Source organism: Stigmatopora nigra, chromosome 13, assembly GCF_051989575.1.
Source record: "Stigmatopora nigra isolate UIUO_SnigA chromosome 13, RoL_Snig_1.1, whole genome shotgun sequence".
Classification (NCBI taxonomy): domain Eukaryota; kingdom Metazoa; phylum Chordata; class Actinopteri; order Syngnathiformes; family Syngnathidae; genus Stigmatopora; species Stigmatopora nigra.
This window is the reverse complement of record NC_135520.1, coordinates 13003890-13019162: the sequence shown is the minus strand read 5'-3', so window position 1 is coordinate 13019162 and position 15273 is coordinate 13003890. Positions and strand designations below refer to the sequence as shown.

Genomic DNA, 15273 nt, shown 5'->3' with positions numbered 1-15273 from the left:
GCGTGAATTCAAATACACCATATAAAATGTGTTCCATGCTTTTTCTAACTTTACTCCCCAAGATGCACGATAACATCGCTTCACTGCGATTTGATTCGGAGAGCAGTGGGGAAATATCAGCAGGTGCCATGGTTTGCGCTGAGGGTGAAGAGATGAACTTTACAAAGGCTGGTCCAATTGTGGGAAGGGTAGAAGAATGGATGACTGGAGTCTTACATGAGATGAGGAGAACTAATTGATTAATCACAAAGGAAGCAATCTTTCGCTACTGTGAAGACAGAGGTAGGTGTGTGCTTGCCTAAAACAGTTATTTTGTAAACATTTGAATTTAAACTCACAGATATATCCTGTTTGATGGAGATGTGGATGCTCTGTAGGTTGAGAACATGAATTCGGTCATGGATGACAATAAGCTTCTCACCCTGGCCAATGGAGAACGTATCTGTTTACAAGGTCACTGTGCCATGCTCTTTGAGGTCTGTAAGAGCAGTACATACTCATTTCCCCCAGCTCAAAAGTTGTAGTAATTATTTATACGATTGCAGGTTGGAGAACTACAATATGCTTCCCTGGCTACGGTCTCCCGCTGTGGAATGGTTTTTGTTGACCCCAAAAACTTGCGCTACACCCCATTCTGGAAAAAGTGGTTGACAACCCGACCTGCCAAAGTAGCGCTTCAGCATTGCATTGTAACTACATTTACAATTTTGGTCATTTTTCAAAATTATTATAATTTTTTTCAGGAACAAGAAGATCTTGATAAGCTTTATGAAAAGTATGTACACAGCTTGATTGACATGATTTTGGAAGGAATTGTTGATGGGAAGCAAGGGCAGAAACTAAAGACTGTTGTCCCTCAGACTGATCTAAATATGGTATGGTGATCCAACTTTTTTCTTTGCTTAAATGCAGTGGAAGTTTTTATCAACTGTAATCCATTCAGATAGGAGTGATTCTGTTTGTGTTGGTGATTTCAGGCGTGCCAACTCTGCATGGCCCTTGATGCCCTACTCGAAAGTGTTGGAGGAGTTGCTCACAATAATTCCAATGCATGGCCAGAGCACCGCTAAGGAATTATTTTACAAGCTGTGTGATGCCATTCAGAATGCCGGTTTGCCATAGAAGAGCTTTGTTAGAATAACAACTGATGGAGCCCCATCAATGATTGGGAGGAAGAATGGACTGGTAGCACTTGTTCAAAAAAAACTGGAAGAGGAGGGTGTGGAGTCGGCCATAGCTCTGTACTGCATTATCCCTCAGCAGGCCCTTTGCAGCAGATGCCTGAAGTTTGACAATGTGATGTCTGTCGTTGTGAAATGCATCAACCAAATCAGATCCATGGGCTTAAAGCATAGAAGGTTTCGTGCTTTTTTGGAGGAAATGGAGTCTGAACATGGGGATGTGCTCTACTTCACTGAGGTACGTTGGCTCAGCAGGGGAAATGTGTTGAAGAGATTTTTTGAGTTGAGAGCAGAAGTAAAAGACATCATGGAGATAGACGGGGTTTGCTTTTCCTGTGCTAAGTGATCCCAAATGGCTCATGGACTTAGCTTTTCTTGTTGATATCACACATGAGCTTAATGTACTGAACAAGAAGCTACAAGGCCAGGGGCAACTTGTCAGTGCTGCCTATGACAATGTGAGAGCATTCTGCACTAAACTTTTGTTATGGAAAGCCCAGCTCTCTCAGGCAAACTTTTTCAATTTCCCAGCATGCAAGGCTCTTGTGGATGCAGGCACACCATTCAGTGGTGAGAAATATGTGGAGGCCATTTCGAAGCTGCAGGAGGAATTCGATCACAGATTTGCAGACTTCACAACATACAAAGTCACATTTCAAATTTTTGCGGACCCCTTCTCATTTGATGTGCAAGATGCCCCTCCTGAGCTTCAAATGGAGCTCATTGACCCGCAGTGCAACTCTGCACTCAAAGCCAAGTTCAGGGAGGTGAGTGGAGAAGCAGACAAGCTTGGACATTTTTTGAGAGAGTTGACCCCCAGCTTCCCTTAACTTTCCCGAATCTTCAAGCGGACCATGTGCCTTTTTGGGAGCACATACTTGTGTGAGAAACTCTTCTCCACCTTGAACTTCAATTAGTCCAAGTATAGGTCCAGACTTACTGATGAGCATCTTCAAGCTCTATTGAGGGTCTCCACTGCTTCCTCCCTCAAGCCAAATGTGACTAAGCTATGTGAGAAGAAGCGCTGCCAGGTCTCTAGCAGCAAGAAGTAAAGTTCAGAAAGTTAAAATTTAAAGAGCTGTTAATTCAGACATTTGAAACAAAATAAAAATAATTAGTTTTCTCTACTTAGCCAGCCACTGTATATCTACTGTATTCTCATTATTATTTTATTACTTATTGAGATTTCGGGGAACATGTTATGAGAGAGACATGTCGTTGAGATCCACAAAGACCTCACAGGCCGCGGTCACGGGCGGTTATTTGGATAGTAACCACCACCCCGTGAATGAACCTTCGCACTGAATGGACTGGTTCCGAGGCAAAAACAACACGGACCGAAGGCGCCGGTGCGAGGTGTGTGGACGCCCGCGTCGGCAGGGCGATAACCGAAACATAAATAAAAAGGATCTCCTCCCCAAATCTCAATCGATCGAACCGCGGCTTTTTCTGGTTCCGACCTCAGATCAGACGGGGCCATCCGCTGAATTTAAGCATATTACTAAGCGGAGGAAAAGAAACTAACAAGGATTCCCCTAGTAGCGGCGATCGAAGAGGGAAAAGCCCAGCGCTGAATCCGCGGCCCCTGGCAGGTCGGGGACATGTGGCGTAAGAAAGGTACCACTCACTTGACGCTGCTCGGCGGGCCCGAGTCCTTCTGATGGAGGCTCTTCCCATGGACGGTGTGAGGCCATTAGCGGTCCCCGGCGCGTCTGAGATGGTACCTTTCCGGAGTCGGGTTGTTTGGGAATGCAGCCCAAAGCAGGTGGTATACTCCATCTAAAGCTAAATACAGGCACGAGACCGATAGACAACAAGTACCGTAAGGGAAAAGAACTTTGAAGAGAGAGTTCAACAGGGCGTGAAACCGTTGAGAGGTAAACGGATGGGGACCACACAGTCCGTGCAGAGGATTCAACCTGGCGGTGGCAGGGTGTACGACGTAGTTCGGCGGTCCTTGCGGTGGATCTTCCCGGTGGTTTGGGTCAGGCGTTCCCCCGGGTACGCCTGCTCTGCCATCGACGGGGACCATCGCCCCCGATCAGTAGGCGTCGCCCGCCGGGTGCATTTTCTCCTGTCGCCGCTTACCTCTCGAGGCCGGAGGCAGAAGGTTACCTGGGGCACGGAAGCCACATTCCCTGGTTCGGGTGGGTGCCGGGTTAGGTGAGGACCCATGTTTGGCGTGAAACCCGGTCGTGTTTGGGAAAATGGGTACTGTGGAGCAAGGAGAGTCGGTGAGTCGTACCCGCGACGGCCCAAAAAGTCTGCTCCGTCCAAGGCCCTTCCCTCTCGCGCTGGACCATCGTCAGTGGACCTCTGTCACTTATCGCGGTCCTCCGTCTCAGCGTGGTGAAGAAAACTCTGGGGGCTCTCCATGAAAGCCCTGGTTTGGTCTGTCGGGTCAGGAAGGTTCCCGGAGGAGTCAGCGGATGTGACTCTGGAAGCGCCGGGCCCTTCCCGCGGATCCCCTCAGCTATGGCACCCGTATGAGCCTCGTTCCATTCCACTCGTGACCCCTCGGCGCTCGTACGTCGTCGTGATACCGTAGTGGTCTGGTATCTGAGTCAACTCCTTTGGGCTGTCTCGACCGGCGCCAAGCAGCTGGCTTAGAACTGGTGCGGACCAGGGGAATCCGACTGTTTAATTAAAACAAAGCATCGCGAAGGCCCGAGGTGGGTGTTGACGCAATGTGATTTCTGCCCAGTGCTCTGAATGTCAAAGTGAAGCAATTCAATGAAGCGTGGGTAAACGGCGGGAGTAACTATGATTTTCTTAAGAAACGGGAGGAAGGTTATGGGAAGTCCCTGATTGGGCAAAGTTCCTGAGTGGATGAGTCCCCCACTCAAGTCCATGAATGATGAAGACTCAATAAGATTGGGCAAAGTCCCTGAGTGGATAAGTCCCTCACTCGAGTCCTTGAATGATGAAGACTCAATGTGATGGTATCAGGATGTTGGTGAAGGTAACAAAAACCAAGGAAGGCCCCAACCAGAATGAAAATGGTTGAGGGGGGGAATCACCCCCCCCCCATAAAAATCCTGTATTACCAGGGCCTGAAGAAGGAACCGTGTGGTATCAGAGTATCTTTGCAAACTGGTAAGTAGAAAAATAGCACAGTATCCTTATCTTCTCCCCCCCCCCCCTATAATTTCAGAGGGACGATATGACAGCTCCAGGACCAGATGGATGGTAGGGAGGGCCTGAAGGACAAACCAGATGTGGATAAGGGTACTTCCTACCCAATGAAACCCCCTTGCCCCTGGAACTTGGTTATGAGAGGGGACATGGTTGCCCAGATACAGTGTGGCTGGAAGTAAATCTGGTAAGCAACTAGATTCTAGAAATACTGTGGTCTTACCGGAGCCATGGAGTTTATCAGCCATGTGGTAGCCTAAGGAGTGGTTCGGCTCTCTCCAACATTGTGCTTTGGGGTGAAAACCCAGGCGGGTCAGGTGACTCTCACGTAGCTGCCTATATATTTTGTGAGCATGGCAGTGGGAGTCGTGTCCTCTTATCCGATCACTTAGATAGACACCAGTTGTCTGGTTCTTCTGTCACGGGGACGCCGTCAACCCGAAAAGGAACCACGGACTTGCGACTCCGTCCGTGGTTCTCCAAAGTAGCCAAATGCCTCGTCACCAAATTAGTGACGCGCATGAATGGATGAACGAGATTCCCACTTTCCATACCCGCCCTCTAGCGAAACCACAGCCAAGGGAACGGGCTTGGTGGAATCAGCAGGGAAAGAAGACCCTGTTGAAACAGCTTGACTCTAGTCTGACATTGTGGACAGACATGAGGGGTATAGAATAAGTGGAAGGGAGGCCCTACACTGAACCGGTCCGGAGGCGTCCACCAAATCCTTTGGGGATCGTCGAATTCCCTCGGTGGGTCTCTCGCCTGTGAAATACCACTACCCTTATCGTTTTTCCACTTACCCGGTTACACGGGAAGGCGAGCCTATCGAAAGCGGGCTCTCGGTTCTGGATCCAAGCGTGATTAACCCCGCGTCCTGTACGTTCCCAGATGCTAATCCTCTGATCGGCTAAGTGTGGCTCCGGGGGAGTCTGGGCGGATGGGCCGGGACACGCGACCTGCTCCGGGGACAGTGTCAGGTGGGGAGTTTGACTGGGGCGGTACACCTGTCAAATTGTAACGCAGGTGTCCTAAGGCGAGCTCGGGGAGGACAGAAACCTCCCGCGGAGCAGAAGGGCAAAAGTTCGCTTGATCTTGATTTCCAGTATGAGTACAGACCGTGAAAGCGGGGCCTCACGATCCTTCTGGCTTTTTGAGTTTTAAGTAGGAGGTGTCAGAAAAGTTACCACAGGGATAACTGGCTTGTGGCGGCCAAGCGTTCATAGCGACGTCACTTTTTGATCCTTCGATGTCGGCTCTTCCTATCATTGTGAAGCAGAATTCACCAAGCGTTGGATTGTTCACCCACTAATAAGGAACGTGAGCTGGGTTTAGACCGTCGTAAGACAGGTTAGTTTTACCCTACTGATGATGTGTCGTCGCCACAGTATTCTTGCCTAGTACGAGAGGAACCACAAGTACGGACATTTGGTTTGTGCGCTTGGCTGAGGAGCCAATGGTGCGAGGCTACCTTCCGTGGGATTATGACTGAATGGCTCTAAGTCAGAATCCCCCCTAGCAGTGACGATAACGAAGTATTGAGGAACTCCGGTTGGCACACGATAGCTGGGGCGTCGGTGACATGGCACCACGCCCCCGGCGAGCAGAGCCGTTCGAGAACGGGCCAAGGGGAATACGCGTTGCTCCATATCTGTTGGGTTTATTCTGTATTACTATTATAATAGTTGTATTAATTCATTTCTTTGGTAAATCATTCTCTTTCTATTCTCTGTATTAATTCATTTCTTTAGTAAATCATTCTCTTTCTATTCTCTGTATTAATTCATTTCTTTGTTAAATCATTCTCTTTCTATTTTCAAAGTGTTGCGAGGTCACGGGTATTGCCAAGTCATCTTTAACCTGGACGGCCTGTTCCAGGATGGTTATACAAACAATCCACCCAATCTGGGTCCTTGAGATTTGGTGGGCCCTTGGTGACGAGGCCAGGGCTATTCGGCCAATAACAAGAATGTTGTTATCGTTATGTAACCGTGCACTTTGGGTTTTTCTGTATGTAACCATTATATGATTATGATTATATTATATGATTCTTAGGTCAAGGAAGTTGTATAATTACTCTAATCTAAATGTTGTTAGGTCTAGTCTCCTGTTTTTGTTATTGGTAAAATACTTTGATTGTTATTGTAGTCCCAGATGTTGTTTTTACTCATACGTGATGGAATGATCAACAACTCTGTAACTTGTTTTGATTCATGACAATAAGAGTCGGACGAAAACGTCTATTCGGGGAGACGTTCGGAAGTAGTAGGTGACACTTGCTGACTCTCCCCTCGGAGGCTTTTTACCTGTTGTTATCCATTTCTATTTAATTAAATGTCAATAATTGAATAAGATGTCTGCCTGCAGTTATTGATAAGTACGGACGATGGTAATTATTAATGAACCTAATATTTTGGTCCTTCGGAGCTTTGGAGGTCAATATACCGACGCGGGAACCCAGGCGCTGCTGACCGACATCTGGATAAAGACCGTGCACGGCGTCTTCAATACCCTTTTCCAGGGCCGGAGTTTTCGACGGGGGCGCCTGGATTCTCGGCGGTTGAAGACTTTTCCTGCTGGAGGGAGACATCTGATGGATCTCGGGTAAGTCCACATTAATGTCTGCATGTTGTGACGGTGTTTCCAAATGCGTTAAAGAGAAATTGTATGTGAGGTCCTTTGTGGGCTGGTTTCGCGTCCTGGGTGACGCCGACAAAACCCTGTGTTTATACTAGTCAATGGCAGGTACGGTGGGGCACTTTGCTGGAAAGTGTCCTGTGTCTAAAGGGTAGGCACGAATATATTGTACTGGAGGTACAATTATGGGGCTGGAAAGTGTCCTGTGTCTAAAGGGTAGGCACGAATATATTGTAAACGTTGTATGGTGTTTGTGATGTTTCTGCAGTAAAATTAAGATAGGCCTAGGAGATACAGTTGAATAGATAATAATAATATTAATAATAATAATAATAAATATAATAAAGTTAACTGTGTGAGGCACACGAACTCACTACAAAAAATAAAAAGTAAAATATGGGAAACAAGTGTAGCAAGGCGGGTTTGGATGACGATCCAAAAATACGTCTAACTTGTAAGGATTGGAAATTTGTGGAAAGACAAAGCGCTTTAAAAGTTAAACATTTAAATAAATGGATAAAAAAATTATGGGTTTGCTGGCCAGCTTGATTTACAAAATTTTTTTTGAATTACAAGATAAAATACGCGCTAAACATAAAGGGGACCTAAGGAAAATGGAGAAGGATGGTTATAATGACACCTATTTTTGGTTTTTAATGGCGAAAAAACGTTGTGATGGGAATGCCAAAAATGCTGATAAAGGTGGGGCTGGAAGCGCAGAACAGGCTGTGTTTTTCCAAAGAAAAGAGGATTCTGAGACGGGCCCGGTGGGTAAGAAACGGGACGTGAAAAAAGAGGAAACCGATGAGCAATTGTCGGGGGAGGTTGGGGCGGTGCGATCAACAAATCCGTTTGTACCCTTTCCAACAGATGTGCAAGACCGTTTGACCAGGTCGGGGGGATCCGTGGGGGAATGGTCAAAAACATTGGGACAAACGCTATCACCGCCCGAAAAGCCGCTAATGAATGACATGGTGCTTGAACAATTCCCCATGATCGAGGTTGCTAACCCTAATGTGGAGAGTGACCAACCCCGTGTTATTTTGGTGCATAGAACTTGGACTCAGGACGACGTGAAAAAAGCCGTAGACGGCGTCACGTCGTACAAAATAGACGTGGGGGAATTTGTCGTGCAGATGGAAGATATTAGACGGTCGTATCACTTAAATGGAGTAGAAACGCAGCAGATTTGGATGGCCGCGTTAAAAGGTGATTGGCATGCTATTAGAGGAGATTGGGATCCAAAAACACCCGAGGGATGAAGCTCCAGAGATCCAGAGGGCCGGTGCTCCAAAAAACCAGTAATCCATAGATCTAGAGATCCAGCAGGACCGGGGCTCCAGGAGGGATGGAGCTCCAGGAGGACCGGAGCTCCAGAGATCCAGAGGGCCAGGAGGGCTGGTGCTCCAAAGATCCAGTGATCCAGAGATCCAGGAGGACCGGAGCTCCAGGAGGGATGGAGCTCCAGGAGGACCGGAGGTCCAGGAGGGATGGAGCTCCAGGAGGACCGGAGCTCCAGAGATCGAGAGGGCCGGAGGGACGGTGCTCCATAGATCCAGAGATCCAGGAGGACCAGAGCTCCAAGAGGGATAGATCTCCAGGAGAGACGGAGCTCTAGGAGAGACGGAGCTCCAGGAGAGACGGAGCTCCAGGAGGGATGGAGCTCCAGGAGGGTTGGAGCTCCAAGAGGGATGGAGCTCCAGAGAGCCAGGAGGGCCAGACATCCACACTTGGTGGCAGAGTATCCCCACCAAAGACGGACCCGACTGGGGCGGCGGGTACCAGGGCCGAGGTTGGCGGCCCAATGGGGCCCCATAAAAATTTTTGTTCTACCAGGGCCAAAAAAATTTTTTTTGGTCTACCAGGGCTGAGAAAAATTTTCCAGGTCTACCAGCGGCGGGAGGAAGTTGAAAGTGTGGCCCAGGTAGGAAACCACATTGCTATGGGTTGAGGTTATGGTTTGGGTTTTGGTTGTGGTTGTGGGTCCTGGTTGTGGTTGGGGGTCCCTGTTATGGGTCCCGGTTGTGGTTGGGGGTCCCTGTTATGGGGACCGGTTGTGGTTGTGGGTCCCTGTTTAGGTTAGGGGAACTGGTTGAGGTTGGGGGACCGGTTGTGGTTGTGGGTAGGGGGTGTCTGGAGCCCCTTTCCTCGCCGCTCGGGTTCTCATTTTCCTCCATGCTGGTTCTCTTGACCTCCAGGCTGGTTCTCTATCGAGCTCCATGCTGGAGAATGAGGACCGGCCCTGGATCCTCCAGGCTATTCTCTCTCGACCTCCATGCTGGTTCTCTCTCGACCTCCATGCTGGAGGATGAGGACCGTCCCTGGATCCTCCATGCTGGTTCTCTCTCTACCTCCAGGCTGGTTCTTATATTCATCCATGCTGGTTCTTATTTTCCTCCATGCTGGTTCTCTTTACCTCCATCCATGGTGGTACTATTTTCCTCCATGCTGGTTCTTATTTTCCTCCATGCTGGATCTTTTTTTTCCTGGCTCTTTTTTTCCTCCATGCTGGTTCTTTTTCCCCCTGGTTCTTATTTTCCTCCATGGTGGTACTCATTTCCTCCATGCTGGATCTTTTTCCCCCTGGTTCTTTTTTCCTGGTTCTTTTTTTCCTCCATGCTGGATCTTTTCCCCCCTGGTTCCCCCCTCCTTCCATGGAATAAAGCGTTTTCCATCCAAGTGTGGAGCTCATTCCTTCAGAGATGGGCCACTTTATGGTGGTCCCCTCTCTTGAGGATGAGCTCCACACATGGATGAAAAACGCTTTTTTATTTCGAAATTTTTCCATTTGACTTTTTTTATACCTTTTCTTCCATGCTGTTTCTTATTTTCCCTGGTTCTTTTTTTCCTCCATGGAATAAAGCGTTTTTCATCCAAGTGTGGAGCTCATTACCTCCAGAGTGGGGCCGCTGTATGGTGGTTGCCCGTTCTGGATGGATGAGCTCCACACTTGGATGAAAAACGCTTTTTTATCTCGAAATTTTTCCATTTTATTTTTTTTATACCATTTCTTCCATGCTGGTTCTCATTTTCCTGGTTCTTTTTTCCCTCCATGGAATAAAGCGTTTTTCACCCAAGTGTGGAGCTCATTCCTCCAGAGTGCGGCCACTGCATGGTGGTCCCCTCTCAGGATGTAATAAGCTCCACACTAGGGTGAAAAACTCTTTTTTTCAAAATTTTTCCATTTTACTTTTTTATACCTGTATATCTCATTTCCTCCATAATGGTACTAATTTCCTCCATGCTGGTTCTTTTTTTCTGGTTATTTTTTCTGGTACTAATATCTTCCATGAAACAGCGTTTTTCATCCAAGTGTGGAGCTCATTCCTCCAGAGTGGGACCGCTGTATGGTGGTTGCCTGCTTTGGACGAATGAGCTCCACACTTGGATGAAAAACGATTTTTTATTTCGAAAATTTTCCATTTTACTTTTTTACATTATTATTTTTATTCAAGTGTCGTGTCAGCTCCACATGCCCCCCGGGAATTAGCACTCTGGGTTGGGCAGATATATTAAAAACAGCCATAGAACGGTGGAGCTCTCTAAACAGTATTTTTATCAAAACAACTGGAGCTCCCCAGCTGCCTGTGGAGCTCTCCGATGTGCTAGGGAGCTCTTCGATGTGCGGGGGAGCTCTCCAGCTGCCGGGGAGCTCTCCAGAGACTTGAGCCAGACCGGAGGGGTTGATCTTTTTGGATAGAGTTATTTCAAGGTTGATCTTTTTGGATAGGGGTATTTCAAGGTTGATCTTTTATGGAAAGGGCTATTTCAAAGGACAGCCTGCGCTGAGTTTTTGACTGTTTCCAAATAGATTGCAGTACTTAAATGTGTCCGCAAGACAGCGAAAAAGAGCAGTTTACAGGTGTAACACATAGGGGAAAATAGGCTTATTTTTTATTCTTTTTCTATTTCTATTTTTTATTCTCCAGCTTGGTTGGGTTGAGTTAGGGTTATTGTTAGGGGTTGGGGTTATTGTTAGGTGTTGGGGTTATGGTTTGGGTTAGGGTTATTGTTAGAGGTTGGGGTTATGGTTATTGTTAGGGGTTGGGGTTATGGTTATGGTTGGGGTTATTTTTAGGGGTTGGGGTTATGGTTTGGCTTAGGGTTATTGTTAGGGGTTGGGGTTATGGTTTTGGTTAGGGTTATTGTTAGGGGATTGGGTTATTGTTAGGGTCATTGTTAGGGGTATGGGTTATGGTTATGGTTCGGTTATTGTTAGGGGTTGGGGTTATGGTTTGGGTTAGGGTTATTGTTAGGGGTTATGGTTATGGTTGGGGTTATTGTTAGGGGTTTGGGTTAGGGTTATTGTTAGGGGTTGGGGTTATGGTTATGGTTGGGGTTATTGTTAGGGATTGGGTTAGGGTTATTGTTAGGGGTTGGGGTTATGATTTGGGTTATGGTTATTGTTAGGGGTTGGGGTTATGGTTGGGGTTATCGTTAGGGGTTGGGGTTATTGTTAGGTGTTGGGGTTATGGTTTGGGTTAGGGTTATTGTTAGGGGTTGGGGTTATGGTTATGGTTGGGGTTATTTTTAGGGGTTGGGGTTATGGTTTGGTTTAGGGTTATTGTTAGGGGTTGGGGTTATGGTTTTGGTTAGGGTTATTGTTAGGGGATTGGGTTATTGTTAGGGGTTAGGGTTATTGTTAGGGGTATGGGTTATGGTTATGGTTGGGTTATTGTTAGGGGTTGGGGTTATGGTTTGGGTTAGGGTTATTGTTAGGGGTTGGGGTTATGGTTATGGTTATTGTTTGGGGTTGGGGTTATGGTTTTATGTTGGGGTTATTGTTAGGGATTTGGGTTAGGGTTATTGTTAGGGGTTGGGGTTATTGTTAGGGGTTGGGGTTATTGTTAGGGGTTATTATTAGGGGTTGGGGTTATGGTTATGGTTGGGGTTATTGTTAGGGGTTGGGGTTATGGTTTGGGTTAGGGTTATTGTTAGGGGTTGGGGTTATTGTTAGGGGTTGGGGTTATGGTTATGGTTGGGGTTATTGTTAGGGGTTTGGGTTATGGTTATAGTTAGGGGTTGGGGTTATTGTAAGGGGTTGGGGTTATCGTTTGGGTTATGGTTATTGTTAGGGGTTGGGGTTATGGTTATGGTTGGGGTTATTGTTAGGGGTTGGGGTTATGGTTATGGTTGGGGTTATTGTTTGGGGTCTGGGTTATTGTTAGGGGTCTGGGTTATGGTTTGGGTTAGGGTTATTGTTAGGGGTTAGGGTTGTGGTTAGGGGTTAGGGTTGTTGTTAGGGGTTGGGGTTATTGTTAGGGGTTGGGGTTATTGTTAGGGGTTGGGGTTATGGTTTGGGTTATGGTTATTGTTAGGGGTTGGGGTTATGGTTATGGTTGGGGTTATTGTTAGGGGTTAGGGTTATGGTTTGGGTTAGGGTTATTGGTAGGGGTTGGGGTTATTGTTAGGGGTTGGGGTTATTGTTAGGGGTTGGGGTTATTGTTAGGGGTTGGGTTAGGGTTATTGTCAGAGGTCGGGTTATTGTTAGGGCTTGGGGTTATGGTTTGGGTTATGGTTTTTGTTAGGGTTTGGGGTTATGGTTGGGGTTATTGTTAGGGGTTGGGGTTATGGTTTGGGTTAGGGTTATTGTTAGGGGTTTGGTTATAGTTTGGGTTAGGGTTATGGTTAGGGGTTTGGGTTATGGTTTGGGTTAGGGTTATGGTTAGGGGTTGGGCTTATGGTTAGGGGTTAGGGTTATTGTTAGGCGTTTGGGTTATGTTTTGGGTTAGGGTTATTGTTAGGGGTTGGGGTTGTGGTTATGGTTTGGGTTAGGGTTGGGGTTGTGGTTATGGTTTGGGTTAGGGGTTAGGGTCGGGGTTATGGTTTGGGGTTGGAGGTTATGTTTGGGGTTATTTCATACCATAAATAGTGTCCAAAACAAGTCTATTTGTGATTATAATAGTGGTCGGGTTCGGTTCTGGAAGGATATTTTACCTATAGATGTGATCAGATCTCTTTTTTGGATCTATTCTTGATCATTTTGTTTAAAAATTATCATCCTGGCTTGTTCTGGGGCTATATCCGACCATAAATAGTATTCAAATCAGTCATATTTGTCATTCAAATAGCGGTTGCATTATAACCGGTCGTGTTCGGTTCTGGAGGGTCATTTTACCTATGGATGTGGTCTGATTTCATGGTGAATCTATTTTACACCATTCTATATAAAAATATACTTCCAGGGATGTTCTGGGACTATTTCCATCCATAAATAGTGTCTAAAACAGGCATTATGTTGGTAGATGTATTTTTAATAATTTGTGTAAAAATTATCATCCTAACTGGTTCTGGGGCTGTGTGCGACAACAAATAGTCTCCAAAACCGTTATATTGGCGATGTAATCAGGGCTTGTACTATAACCTGTCCATTCCGGTTCTGGTGGGTTTATTTAGTTGTTGATGGTGTCCAATGATGATGTGGATCTATTTTTGACTATTCTGAATAAAAATTATCATCCAGTTATGTTCTGGGGCTTAGTAATGTCCAAATCAATGATCTCCAATTTACCACTTTATTTTCCAACGTTGTTATATTAGAACCGGTCCATATCGGTTCTGGTTGGTGCATTTACTTGGGAACTTTATCCATTATGTTGGTAGATGTATTTTTGTTAATCTGTGAAAAAATTATCATCCTAACTGGTTCTGGGGCTATAGCCGATCACAAATAGTGTCAAAAACTTGTAAAATTGCGATAAAATCAGTGCGTGTATTATAACCGGTCCATTCCGGTTCTGGTGGGTGTATTTAGGTGGGGATGGTGTCCAATGATGACATTGATCTATTTCTGACAAGTCTTTATAATAATTATCATCCAGTTATGTTCTGGTGCTTAGTTATGTCCAAATTAATGACCTGCAATTGACCACTTTATTTACAAGGAATGCTTGTATTAGAACTGGGCCCAGTCAGTTCTGGTTGGTGCATTTACTTGGGTACTTTGTCCATTATGTTGGTAGATGTATTTTTGTTAATCTGTGAAAAAATTATTATCCTAACTGCTTCTGGGGCTATGACCGACAACAAATAGTGTCAAAAACTTGCAAAATTAAAAATTTAAAATCAGTGCCTGTATTATAACCGGTCGATGTCGGTTCTGGTTGGTCTATTGACACGGGGAAGGTGTCCAATGATGAAAGGGATCTATAATTGATTATTCTGTATAAAAATTACCATCCATTTATGTTCTGGGGCTTAGTTATGTCCGAATCAATGACCTCCAATTGTTCACTTTATTTACAAGGAATGCTTGTATTAGAACTGGGCCAAATCGGTTCTGGTTGTTGCTTTTACTCAGGAATAGTCTCATATTTGTGGGTGAATGTATTTCTGACTATTCTGTGTTAAAATAATTATCCTACCATGTTCTGGGGTTATTTGCCATCATAAATAGTGTCATAAACATGCTAATTTGCGATAAAAATTGTACCTGTATTATAACCGGTCGGTGTTGGTTCTGGTTGGTCTATTGACACGGGGATGGTGTCCAATGATGAAAGGGATCTATTGTTGAATATTCTGGATAGTATTAGAAAATTATCATCCAGGGATGTTCAGAAGTTCTGTTATGCCCGAATAAATGACCTCCATTTGGGCACTTTATTTACAAGTGGTGGTTTAGAACCAGGCCCAGGCCTGAAGGTCTTCCCTCCTCTACACATCTGCATGGTTCAGGCCTGGTTAGTACCTGGTTGGGAGACCACTTGGGAATACGAGGTGCTGTGAGCATCATGTCCCGGATCTTTTTCGACATTTCATGGGTGTCCATCTGCTGGCGCGATACCGCTCACGGCTATACCACCCTCAAAAGGCCCGATCTCGGGAAGCCAAACATGGTTCGGGCCTGGTTAGTACCTGGGTGGGAGACCGCTTAGGAATACCAGATGCTGTGAGCATCATGTCCCAGATCTTTTTCAACATTTCATGGGTGTCCATCTGCTGGTACAGTACCGCTCACGGCCATACCACCCTGAAAAGGCCCGATCTCGTTCGATCTCGGAAGCCAAACATGGTTCGGGCCTGGTTAGTACCTGGTAAGGAGACCGCTTGGGAATGCCAGATGCTGTGAGCATCATGTCCCAGATCTTTTTCGACATTTCATGGGTGTCCATCTGCTGGTGCAATACAGCTCACGGCCATACCACCGTGAAATCGCCCGATCGACATTTCATGGGTGTCCATCTCCTTTCGGCCTTCTAAAGCCTGAAGGACTTCCCTCCTCTACACGTCTGGGCGACATTTCATTGAAGCGATCCTTTCTGACAAACTACATTCACCTAGTAGTCGAAGGAATTAAAGCAAGAGAATAACGAGCGGC

The 15273-nt window shown here is 46.2% G+C and overlaps 2 pseudogenes; both read left to right on the top strand.

The window, feature by feature from the left end:
* Positions 1–2637: 2637 nt before the first annotated feature.
* LOC144206925 (28S ribosomal RNA) lies at positions 2638–5853 on the top strand (annotated as a pseudogene).
* Positions 5854–14907: 9054 nt separating this feature from the next.
* Positions 14908–15027, top strand: LOC144206917 (5S ribosomal RNA; annotated as a pseudogene).
* The last annotated feature ends 246 nt before the right edge of the window (positions 15028–15273 follow it).